Raw genomic sequence first — 13702 nt, forward strand, 5'->3', positions numbered from 1 at the left:
GATAAAACAGTGCAAAAAAAACAGGAGAGAAGCTATTTAGACATGCAGGAGGCCTCTGAGATAGTTTGCCACTGAACCAGGCCTGAATTAGCCCTAAAGCGTTTGGAGGCTGAAGCAAAAAATAAAATCCACAAATTTGGTTAGCTTTCGTTTAGTGAAATTAGAAAAATACAATGTCATAAAATACAAAACCACCTTCAGACACAAATAACTACTGGGAGACTTCAGGGAAATTCGCCTTGTAATTTCCTTATGTCTTTGTTTTACTGTTAATCATCATAACACTTGCCACTTTGTACCTATACAAATGCTTCATATTGATCCTATCTTGGGGAAGCTTGAGATTTTTGCACACCACCTACCATACTTCATTATCCAGAAATCCATCTCGGAACAGAAAAAGGACATTGTCAGAAAAACTGATGAAATCCAAATAAAGTCGGTGGTTTAGTGAGTAGCACTGCACCAATGTTAATTTCTTAGTTTTAATAAATATAACATAATTACATAAGGTGTTAACATCAAGGGATGCTGGATGAAGGCTATAATGGAAATCTCTGTGCAATCTTTGCAACTTATTACTAAATTTAAAATTATTTCAAATTAAACAGTTTAACAAAATAAAAAAAAAATTCACCCACCTTTAGGAATAGAGAGCTTTCTACTCAAAGGGGATTTTGAATTATTCACCTCTATGGTACCCTCAAGACCTCAAGGTTCTGGATTACCAAGGAAAAAAATTATTTCCTCAATTTGTCCTCCCTCCAAATTAATTAATGAATTAAAATTAAACAAAATAAAATCAACTGCCTGGCCTATGTTATCCCAAGATGTAAGCAAGAGAGGTACCTGCCTGTGACAGCTGTCCCTCCATTGATTTGGGGGGGTTAATTCGGCTGATGTGGCTTGGCAGCTGTCACACTGCACCCTCACCCACTCTGTGTACGCACCTTCTTATCACTGGTAGAGGATGGCATGGTCTTTCTTGCTGAAGGGTATATAGACAGCAGTGCTCCCCTACCAGGAGTTCCAAGCAGACTTGATTTTTGTGCATTGCCTATCACCTAGGTATTTTCTTAAGTGGTCTGGGTCCCAGGGATTAACCACGTGTGTACCTTCATGCTGTTCACGAAACTGATCGCTCTCTCTGTGTCTGTCAGTAATGCCACATGTAGTTTTATGTGGCAAATTGAATACGATACCTAGGAATGGCGCGCAGGGCAGGACCAGGGAGAAGATGGGGGCTACTTCATAGGAAACACCTCAACAATTCAGAAGATTAATTAACAACACGCTATTCAATAAAATCTGAATTCTCTGAGTACCACTGTGTTTACTGAGGCATAAACAATGTGTGTTTTCTTTTTAACCCAATGTTTATTTATGACAAAAATAAAAGCAATAAGAAAACAAAGGGCAGCTATTATTTCACTGTTGTCATTTTTCTAGATTCCCTTCCAGATCTTGTACAGCCTCAGTGCCAGCGTGTTTTTCGGTCATCTGCAGTTCTGCTTCTCTTTCCTATTGACTTTATACAATGAAAATCACAAAAACAATCAATTAAAACTTCATTTTATTAACAGATTGGGCCTGTACCCAGCCTGGGACCTATACGGTAGTACGTGTTTATATTCAATGCATATAGTATTTGCCCTGCGTCATAGTTTCTGCTACAACTAACATTTTTTTTTTATTGAAGTATAGTTGATTTACAACGTCATGGTAGTTTCAGGTGTACAGCACAGTGATTCAGAATCTTTTTCAGATTGTTTTCCCTTACAGGTTATTACAAAATAATGAGTAGAGTTCCCTGTGCTATACAGTAGGTCCTTAGGTCCTTGTTGGTTATCTATTTTATATACAGTAGTGTGTACATTACAACTAACATTTTTATCTCTAGTTGTGGTGAAGTCAAGAGACTTCTTTTGCCACTGATGTTAATGATTTATCATGTTCTAACCAGGTGAAGGTGGTTGTATTATGACAAATTATAAATAATTTGTCTCTGTAATAGTATCATTAGACTTAAGGAAAATTTCTGATTAGATATATAAATAGAAATCTAATGAGAGAGAAAAAGTGACTCAGTCATTTTCTGAGCTAATCGCCTTGTGAATGTATTTTAAATTGCATTTTAAAATCAACAACCTGAAACCACAAGAAACCAGAGAACCTATTTAATTGCTGAAATGATTCTCTTTCACCACATACTTGCTCAACTAAGCATTGCACATGAACGGCAAAAGTGGTGGACGTTTTGGTAGCTCTTTTTCTGGTTCCTGAGTATTCCCAGCTCACCCTCTCCAAATCCCTTTGGCCCTGTGTAGAGAGACGGTATAGTGTCAGGCTTATGCTCTGACTCTGGAACCAGACTGCCTGGGTTCAAACTCCAGTTCTGCTATTTACCAATTTGAGCAAATACCCAACCTCTCTGTGTCTCTGTTTCCTCATCTGTAAAATGAGGACAGTAATTGTAGTTACTTCATATGGTTATCACGTGCATATAGGTAAAGCACTTACACGAGTGCCAGGCACGTAACAAGCACACATTGAGTGTTGGCTCTTGTTATTATCATTCCTGGGCAAACTCCTCATGTCTGAGTAATGTGCTCTGTAGAGTCAGATACTATTTCCAGGATATCTGTGGGTCCAGTCTTGATTTTGTGAACATTTGTGATTTGTAATGTAGACTCTGCCAATAAAAACAGGGAAAATACGAGCACCCCCTTGGGTGTTCTATAAGCACTATTTGGAGTCCAAAGACATAGAAGACCGAATCCTTCCCTCGAGCAGCTTACAGTCTAGTTGTAGAGATGAGGCCTTCATAGCAAACGAAGAACTAGATACTAGAGTAAGGCCGCAGTCTGTGACGTGACCCAAGAAGCACACATCCACTAGGCAGCCAGAGCCTAAAAATGGGGAAGTCTTGGTTGTATAACCCGGTTTGACTGGAGCAGAGAGTCACTTTCTGCAGATAGTGGAAGATAAGGATAGACAGGTATGCCATTCCCAAATTTTTAAGAACTCTGTTATGCCAAGGTTTTCACTGTAAAATTAGTTTCCTTGTTCTTTGGAGATCATGAAGGAACAGTATACGAGCACTGGGCCAGCCCTGAATATTGCATTTCAGAAGACCGTTGAATCCAGGCCTGCAAGGGCTTAGTTCTGCCAGTAAAGACGTTCCTGAGCTCTTGGAACAGAATTTAGTCCCAGCCCTGGGTGAGCGCTAGCAGGGGTGTAAGGTAGGCTGGGTAGGCCTGCCAGGGAGGAGGGGCCGGGTCACGGAGCACGGGGACAGCAGAAAAGGCCAGAAATAAAATGAAAGGCTGCAGATGTTAGGGTTAAGGTTCGATCTTCAGAGTGAATACAAGTGCTGAAGTGTTTATAGAAAAACGACGACTGGTTGAGGCTTTCTTTCCAGAAACGGTTCTGTTTATCATTCAACTTCATTTCCTAGCTTCAGTATTAGATACAGTGGCTGCTTAGAGGAGGAGGATGAAAAATGTATCTCAAGATTAAAAAAACACACACACACAGAATTTTTAATCCATGTCTTTTTAGACTTTGGGCCTCTACCGTAACTTTTTTCCCCAATTTTGTTGAGAAATAATTGACATACTTTACTGTATAAGTTTAAGGCATTCAGCATGACGGTTTGATTTACATATCTTGTGAAATGATTACCACAATAGTTTCAGCTAGCATCCATCTTCTCATGCACAGTTGACCCTTGAACAACACAGGTCTGAACTGCATAGGTCCACTTACACGGATTTTTTTTAATAAATATATTGGAAAAAATCGTAAATAAATATGAATTTCTTTTTAACATTATCTTTTCATTTTTGATGTCTAATGTCGGTAATACATATAACATCTCCTTTATCGTATATGACAATATGGATGTAGATACTGACAGACAATTCACCTTGAAAACAAAGGACATAAACTTATGGTATTGGTAAATACAGTACAGTACTGTCAATGTATTTTCTCTTCCTTACGATTTTTTTAATAACATTTTCTTTTCTCTAGCTTACTTTATTGTAAGATTATGATGTATAGCACATACAACATACAAAATTTTTGTTAATCAACTGTTTATGTTATCAGTAAGATTTCCGGTCAACTGTAGATTATTAGTAGTTAAGTTTGGGGGGAGTCAAAAGTCAAACTCGGATTTTTGACTGCATAGGGGTCTACAAACCCTAACCCCCGCATTGTTCAAGGTTCAACTCAGATACAATAAAAAGAAAAGAAGAAAGGGAAAGAAATATTCTCCTTGTGATGAAAACTCTTAGGATCTACTCTTGTAGCAGCTTTCCTTTATATCATAAAGCAGTGTTAGCTATGATTATCATTCAACTATAGCTTCTTAAATAATAATGTACAGTTGAGTATTGAAGTTAGTGAATTGATTTCTGATTACATCTAAGACCCTTTGCCTCGTGATAAGTCTAAGAATAGAGTCCATTCATGTGTCAAATATTTATTCATCAATTAATACATTTAAGATGATGTCTTATGCAAAGCTTCCTCTTCCACCCAGGAAAGGGAGAACTTGGAATAGCTTCTTCACATTAACAAATATGCTCTCTGAAATTAATAATAAAAAGTCTTCAAAGATATCAAGAATGTATAATTGGTACTTTTTTTTTTCCTGAAAGAGTTAAAGCATTTTCTGGAGCTTTTTATGTATTAGGTTAAAAACCATATCCATAAATGTTCCTTTTAGGCCCAAATTGTTTTTTAAAGGATTCTAATATTTTTATTTCAGTTGTAAATATTACTAGCCCTGGATCAACTTGTCTGCTTTTCAGCATTGGTACATTCATGCTCAACATTTTTACTTTAATATTTTATAACACTTGGCCCCAGTATTAGAGCTAGCCATTTAAAATGAAAATTAGACCTGGCTTTTTATTACATCCTGTGACATCAGAGTTTCATTTCTGTTATATACAGGTGATAAGAACAAATTTTTTATTGAGCAAAATCTTCCAGGCCTGTGATGAAGTAAATGCACAAGTGGTAGGATGTGTTAAACCCCAATTTGCATCAAGATGATTTGAGGGTTTTTTTTTTGTATTTTTCTGGTTTCTTTGGTTTGGTCTTAATCGTGCCTCAGCTCACAGAAGATGCTGGGCTTCTGACCTTGTCATAGATAGGGTCTAACGTGGTGTCTGGCTCAGAGTAGGGCCTCTCATGCTTGCTTGGGAATCACTGTTGCTGAATGTGCCCACTGGATTGGATCTGAGGATGGCAAATCACCGTATGGCAAAGCAGACATCTCCACTTACCAAATATAACACACGAGGTCAGCTTTAATCAGAGATCATTTGCATATACAGTTCTACGGGGAGGCCAGTCACTACTGAACAGGAAAGTAGTTGAGGAGCTCCACATTTCCATGACTTATTGCTGCCCGATGCCTGAGTGTGGGACCATACCAGCTCACTTTGGAGAATGAGGTTTCCTGTTTTTTTTTTTTTTTCTAAAGAACAAATTTCCTTCTTACTTGCTTCCTTGGGGACTGTTATTCCTGTCTCCTCCCCCCATTTTAATTTTATCATTTCTTCTGCCTCTTCCTCTCTCTGATTTTAATCTATGCATGCCCTCTCTTTCCCCCTCAATAAAATTAAGTTGCCAGTTACCTTCCTTCTTAACTTTAAATCCTTAACTTTCTGCCCACGTTTATCCAAAGATATTTCTTGTTCCTCACCCCCATACTTCCGAACATTCCAACAGAAACTTCCCAAAATAAATAAAATTGAAACAGAGTTCATGCCTCCCCAACTAGGATTCTCAGCTCATCTCAGCCACAGAAATGGAATGAGAGGGATTCCCACGTCCACAGTCCCCCAAATACCAACATTTCCGTTGGATTGGAAAATACAATAATCCGCTCAGGCATATGAGCATTCACCATAAATCATAGAGTTATGAATAAATCTTGGTTGTCAAAAGCAAATGTGTAGCCGTTCCAACGCGTCTGCCATTAGAATTCAGCAAGGCAGCTGTCAGCTGTTTTCTTGTAATTAAACAGCCAATGAGCAGCTAATTAAGACATATGTGTATACAGAAGTGGAAGTGGGTATGTTAATGAACTGTAGGAATCAATTCATTAAGTGAAAATTGTCAAAAGACCAAACATCAGATCAGCATTTCAGCCTGTGCCTCACTGGGAAGGAGCCCTGAGCCGGAGGGGAGCCCCTCAGAGCTCTACCCCACTCCACCCCGGCACCTTTCCAACCACACCCACAGGTCTCTGTGCAGCCAACACCCTCTTGGGGGCAAAACTGTTAATAACCCCAATAGGAAATGCCATGTCTATTTCAAAGCTTTTTATCAAGGAGACCTAGCAAAGGAGAGCATTTTCCTACTTGTGTAAACCTGGTATTCGATACCCTATAAAATGCCATCTCCCTCACCTTGTGTTTGAACCATTACATGGATCTTTGTACAACTGAGAAGTGGGGCATTTTTACTTGTTTGTTTTGTTGTTTATCTGTTTCTGTTTGGTCTGCCCCACATGTTTGTCTGGATGCTTTTTGGATAGTGTATTAAGAAGTCTCTGGCCTTTGGGTTAAGATGCACTCAGGGTTCAGGGATTCAAATCCTGGCTCCTCTCCTTACCTGCTGTGTGACTTTGGATACATGGTTTAACCTCTCTGAACTGTCATTTTCTTATTTGTAAACAGATATAAAAATACCTACTTTGCAATGTTGTTGTGAATTGCAAATAAATCATGGTTGTGAAGTGTCCTCCACGGTGCCAGGTATAGAATAGGAGCTCAGCATATGATTGTCACCACTGTTTTTATCACTGGCATCATTTTTCCTCTGGTCATTCATTTCACAAGTGTTTGTTGACTGCTCCAAGTACTAAGTTAGCTACTGGAAACAAGAAACAAAACTGTTTGAGGGAGACAAATTAGTAATACAGCAAGTTAAGGGCTATGAGAGGGATAGCTACAGGGCTCTAGGGGTGTACATGGGAGGGACCCCTCAACCAGCCTTGGGAAGGGCAAGGTCAGAGAAAGTGAAACCTCAAGAGAGGAGGAGAACTTCCAGTAAGGTTGCGGGGCCGGGGTTGGGGGGTGTGTGTGTGGAATCCTTTGAGGAACTGTGGACACAGTGGTTTAGGTTTGGCCAGAGTGTGACTTTGAGAAGAGGAGAGAGCTGCCTGGACGGGTGGTCATAGCCAGGTCATCAGTGAGGAGCGATTGAGGGCTCATAAGCATGGAAGGGACTTGATCAGGGTTCTGTTTTTAGAAACAGAACATCTTCGGTGACTGTGTGAGGATGGATTGGAGGGAGTGAGGATGGAAGCAGGGAGCAGTGGGGAGGCTGTGTAATAACCCATTCAGGAGGTGGTAGATGTGGGAACCTGAGAAAATTGCAGTACAGATGGAGAAAGGTAGATGGATTGGGGAAACATGAAAGTGACCAGAAACAGCCTAACTTAGTGAGTGCATGGATGTGGGTGGCGAGGAGGCAGGGAAGCCCATCTTTGTGCCTCGAGTATCCGGGTGATGGTGGTACCCTTGACTGAACAAGAAAACACTGGAGGAGAAGAGGCTGGGAAAATGGTCAGTGGGTGGGGAAATGTTCTGTACAGAATGAAGATCAAGCCATTCAGTATGTATTGAATGGGTAAACAACAAGGTCTTACTGTATAGCACAGAGAAAAACTCTACAGTATTTAGTATCCTATGATGAACCATAATGGAAAAGAATATTTAAAAAGAAGGCATATATATATATATATATATATATATAGCTGAATCGCTTTGCTGTACAGCAGAAATTAACACAACATTGTAAATCAACTCTACTTCAATTAAAAAAAATAATAAAGCCATTCAGCTGAAGTTTCTGGAGAGTGTGTGTGTATGTGTGTGTTGGTGATGGGGGTGACAGGGCTGTAGAAGGCCAGGCCACGACTTTGGGTGTGTGCCTGTCCAGAATACGGGGGAGCCGCTCAGACAGCCTGGTGGGAAGCGAGGGGTCCAGCCAGGAGTGGGCTCAGTCCAGTCACGTGCTGGTTAGTTTTTAGCAACCAACAGTGTCTATATGTATGTCCATAACTTTAATGTATATGTCACTGATGTAATTTCATACATTTTATAAATAGTAAAATCGACAATATTATAAACAGAGAATATAGTATATAGTATATATATAGTATATAGTATATATATACTATATAGTATATATATACACTATATTATATATATATATATATATATATATTATACAGTATATATATAGATGGCCAATTCTCACGGAATGTGCTCATTGATTTTTGCTGAACTCTCACATCCATACCTGTGGTTGCAGCTGACGAAAGACTGTAGCACCAACGTGATTTTTCGTTTACATTAATGAATAAGAGGAAAGTGAAACATGTTTTGGAACTTCACTCATTTGTCAGTGATGACGTGAGCAACTTCTTTGCTGAATCAGATAATAGTTTTTAAAAACTGGAAGAATATTTCTTTACATTCTTTTTTTGTGCTCTTCACAATGTGATGGCTACAGACATGACATATTTTTAAATTGAACCCACATCATTATCATTTTCTTCCTCACTTTTTAAAAATTTTTATTGAATTATAGTTGATTTACAATGTTGTGTTAGTTTCAGGTGTACAACAAAGTGATTCAGTTATATATATATATATATATATACACATATATCTATTCTTTTTCAGATTCTTTTCTCATATAGGTTATTACAGTGTATCGCGTAGAGTTCCCTGTGCTATACAGTAGGTCCTTGTTGGTTATCTATTTTTATATAGTAGTATGTATATGTTAATCCCAAACTCCTAATTTATCTTCATCACTTTTTAAATCTAGACAGTAAGCAAAGCCATAAATCAAGCCGTGATCCATAGCACTTGTCAGTTTCTGTGGCGGAAATACTCTCAGCACATGGTCAATTTCAAACCTCCCCACACGACATCTCACTGCACGCAGGATAAGGAAGAGGTGCACAGTAGCACACCGTTATGCAGTGAGCTACCATTCAGATATAATTGATGTAAATAACCTCAAAAACAGGGACAGTAGCAAAATAGTAATAAAATAATAAGTTAATGTTTAATAATGGTGATGTTTAACAGTTGGTTCACGAAATTCCTGAAATGTTAACATTCAACTCTTGCAACCCCGTATCAGCCTTCTCCCACACCCATGGCCTCAGTCTCTGTCCTGGGGAGCTCCAATCTAGTGGAATCGATGAAAAATTTCATAGTATACAGCCAGATTGTTTTTTAAAAAAAATTAGGCAATAAAATTTTCCAGGGCTTCCCTGGTGGCACAGTGGTTAAGAATCCGCCTGCCAGTGCAGGGGACACGGGTTCGAGCCCTGGTCCGGGAAGATCCCACGTGCTGCGGAGCAACTAAGCCCGTGCACCACAACTACTGAGCCTGCGCTCTAGAGCCCGCGAGCCACAACTACTGAAGCCTGCGTGCCACAACTACCGAAGCCTGCGTGCCTAGAGCCCCTGCTCTGCAACAAGAGAAGCCACCGCAGTGAGAAGCCCGTGCACCGCAACGAAGAGTAGCCCCCGCTCACCACAACTAGAGAAAGCCCGCGTGCAGCAACGAAGACCCAATGCAGCCAAAAATAAATAAATAAATAAATAAATAAATTTTAAAAAAAATTTTTTTTTCCAGAGAATAGAGGCAGAAATCAGAAATAAAACTCAAGGAAAGGCACTTTGAAAGAGTTGGTGAAATAAGGGGAGATACACTTGAGAGTTCTCTTTGAGGCAGCAGGAATGGGGGCAGAAGGCTGACGTGTGTGAGGAAATCAAGACTGTGTGACATCGGTTTTGTTAGCCCAGCACTGCAGGAGAGATGCTTACGTGGGAGGACACTGCACTTAAAATTAGGGCACTGGAGTTTGAGTCCCAGCACTAACACGTAGCCATGGGACAGCCTTGGACAAGTCACTTACGATTCTGAGCTTCATTTTTGTTATCTGCAAAATCAGAAAACTAGAGTATAGACCTTAACAAAGGGAAGGCAGCAGAGTCTTCGGAAAGCTTTGTTAAATTGTTTGCCATACAAAATGACATTTCTTCTTTTTTGACCTATAAAAATGGTGCTTTCACATTGTTCAAACTAGTTTGTATGTCTGTGACTATACTCCCAAAGGTTGTAGTTCAATAGATCTCATGTGTATTTTATAAAAGCTCCATGGGTGATTCTCATACACCGTCAGTTTGAGAACTACTGAATCTGATCATCTCTCTACTTGGTTTCATCTCTAAAGGCCTGTTTGTATTATTCTAATGTATTGCAACAACTGCATGTGAGTATGCTGCCACTAGGTGGTGGTAGTGTGCCGCAGTCACACCAAGTGCTGTATCCTACCCTGCAATTCATCATGGTGGCCCTCTCTGCTCAAGCCCACCATGTTTATAACGGTACATCTCTGTGTATCTTGACATCCATAAAAAGTGAACTTTTAAGAAAGCCAAAGAAGTCATTCATTAGCTCAGCTTTTAGAAATAGAACTCCAAAACTGTGTACTTAATATCTTTGCCAGCTGACTCACAGCTTCAGCACTTTCTCCTTTATGTATACCTCCTCAGTTCCACCCCCAAACTCCAAATGCTGCCTTGTGCTGTCACTGCTCTTTGTGTGGCCTCAAGCTTCCTAGCCCCTAGAACTGGTGTCTCAGCTTACTCATTTCTCAGTGTGACCCTCTCCAGGATTGCACCCCAGTCAGTCAAGATCCTGCTTCTACATTTATGAGCATACTTCTCCCTTGAGGAAGTAAGGTACCTACCATACCTTCTCCCTTTCTTCCTCTTCTTTCTTGCTCTTCTAATCCTTCTCCTCTTACGTGTTCATCAGCTTTAAATACTTTATCAGTAATACTGCCCAAATCCTCTGAGAAACCCCAAGGAATACTGAAATGAAAAGTTTTTTTTGTTTGTTTGTTTTTAAGGGGAAAAAGGGGGCAGGAAAGGAAGACCAAGCCCTCATTCTGTCTGAAATGCAAAGTTTAGTGTGTCTGAGTCACCCAGGCTTACCCTCTTTCTCCCTTCACAGCTCTCACCTTATAACCCCACCTGACCCCTCCCACTTGGTATTTGATAGCTAGCCTTGTGGGCATGACTCTGTCGATTTAATCCAAAAGAAAGGTCTCTTCTCTGGGTCTCAGCACTGCCACTCCCTGAACTTTCCACAGGCATTTGCTCAAATGACTCAGTGAGAAATAAATGGTGTTGTAAAGAGTAAGGTGAAGCATCCATGCACAGGGAACTATATTCAATATCCTGTGATGAACCATAATGGAAAAGAATATTTAAATAAAGGATGTGTGTGTGTATATATATATATATATATATATATATATATATATATATATATGTAAAACTGAATCACTTTGCTGTACAGCAGAAATTAACGCAACATCATGAATCAACTGTACATCAATAAAAAACAAACAAAAAACAAAGCTGAGGGATCCGAAGAAGTGTAGTCCTTTTCCAAACGTTGGTTCCAGCCTCAGTGCTGTCGCTCCAAGAGCATGTAGAAAGCCTCGTGGATTTGCCTTGCAACTGATGGCATAATTTCTCAGACATCTTTAATGATAGTGACTGTGTGTCCTTGAAGTCAGTTTGTTGTTGTTATTGTTTTGTTTGTTTTCTAAACGAGCCAGAGTAATTTAGAAATAAGTAACGTGAATAAAAGGGGACATAGTCCTCCCGGTCAGAAATGAGGGAAAATCACGAAATCGTGAGACTGGTTTCCTCATGTGAATAACCCACGTCAGGAGGTGGCAGTAGAAGAGGAATCTGTAAAATGCCTGGACATTGGTGCCGTGACCAGCCAAAGGGGCTAACCTGAAGGAAAACGCTAATTTCAGAGCAGATCAGTCTTGCTCTTTTGTCATGCATACCTTGTGCCTTGCCCCTGCCTCCTTTCAGGACTGCCTTCTGTAAGAACCCCCAAGTGGGAATCCTTCTGATACTCAAAGGAAGCAGAAAAACAACAAAAGGGATAAACGTGTGAGTTCTGGAATTAAACCACCTAAATTCAGATCCTGGCTTTACCCCCATGCTGGGGGGTAGGGGGGAAGGGGGTGGGGGGTGTTCTGAGCTAGTGCCTCTCTAAGCCTCAGGTACTTTGACCTAAAAACCAGGAAAATGATAGCACCTGCCTCGTGTTGCCCTTGTCAAGATTACGTGATGGAATCCATATAAAGCACAAGGTGCCTAGCAAATAATAAGCACTGTTTTAACGATTCCTGGGATTGGTTTTAATAAAGTAGGTGAGACATATAGACAAAAAATGACTGCTGTGAAGAGAGAAGTTTGTCAGATTCACAGACTTAGAGAGTGAACTTGTGGTTACCAAGGGGGAAGGGTTGGTGGGGGGGGGGATAGATTGGGAGTTTGGGATTGACATGTACACACTGCTATATTTAAAATGGATAACCAACAAGGACCCTGCTGTATAGCACAGGGAACTCTGCTCAATATTATGTAACAACTTAAATGGGAAAAGAATTGGAAAAAGAATAGATACATGTATATGTATAACTGAATCACTTTGCTGTACACCTGAAACTAACACAACATTGTTAATCAACTATACTCCACTATAAAATAAAAATTTTAAAAAAGAGAGAGAGAAGTTGGTTATAACATAGGTCCCTTGAAACAGGAGGCACAGCATGCCACACAGAGGACCACAGTGGGAAGCACCAGGGTCAGTCAGGAGGCAGATGGAATGAGGGGGAAACATGGGAGGAGGTGGCTGGATGTTAGGGCTCTGGATCGGTTGGTCTGCATTTAAAAGGTGTGCTCCCAGGCAAGTTGTTTGCTATTTCTAGGAATTAGGTAGTCCTGGGAAGCATAATCTCTCCTGGGTTATCAAGACCTCAAGATGTCAAAGCATTAAAAATACAGAATAAAAAGGTATGATTAATACAGACACTCATTAAGATCTCTCTCATCATCACCATCATCATCATTATTATGCCCTCCCAGAATTCTCTTGTAGCAGAGCAAACTGGTGGTTGTATATAGCGTCTGTGCTAACATCCTGGAATTTCATTAGTGGTGGTTTGATGTTAACTTGAGTTTAATATGTGAAAACTAAAGAGTAGCCTTTTTTTCCTTTGATAATGATCCAAGCATTATTCAAGAGCTGTGTCTAGTCCTGGATTTCAGATTTTTTAAGAAAGTGGAGAAACTGGAAAGGATCCTAAGAAGAAATACTAAAGGTACAAAAGAACCTAGAAAGGAAGCTGACAGATGCTGTGATTTGGTCTACAGACAAGGTACTGGGAGATAACTTGGCAGCCTGCAAGTACTGGTTCCATTTAAAGAAAAAAGAGAGATTGTGTAGACATTCTCCATATTCGACGATTATAGAATGAAATGGAGCAGGCTCATTCAGCCTCAGCTAAAGGAAAAGCAAATAATTCCTGATCCTAGGCACCTGCAGTGACAGCAAACATGGAGGGTCTGAAGGTGGTAGAGTCTCAAGAAAGTAATAAACACCTTTCAGCCTTGACAGAGATTGTGTGTCTCAGACTCAACTGAATACCTAGACAGGTGACCTCTTGGTATCTCTTTCTAAGGATTATCTGCCTCTGTTACCATTTATATTTTCTTGAATTCTCTCCACTAAGCCCCAAAGAAAGCTTTACTTCTCACTTTCTTGTCAA

General features: G+C 40.0%; 1 protein-coding gene across 2 annotated transcripts in view; it reads left to right on the top strand.

Annotated features, from left to right (window-relative positions):
* The window catches only part of LOC103012995 (nuclear receptor ROR-alpha), a 182841-nt gene that overhangs the window by 144697 nt on the left and 24442 nt on the right, over window positions 1–13702 (top strand). The gene's annotated exons all lie outside the window — the stretch shown is intronic.

This window comes from Balaenoptera acutorostrata, chromosome 3, assembly GCF_949987535.1.
Source record: "Balaenoptera acutorostrata chromosome 3, mBalAcu1.1, whole genome shotgun sequence".
Taxonomy (NCBI): domain Eukaryota; kingdom Metazoa; phylum Chordata; class Mammalia; order Artiodactyla; family Balaenopteridae; genus Balaenoptera; species Balaenoptera acutorostrata.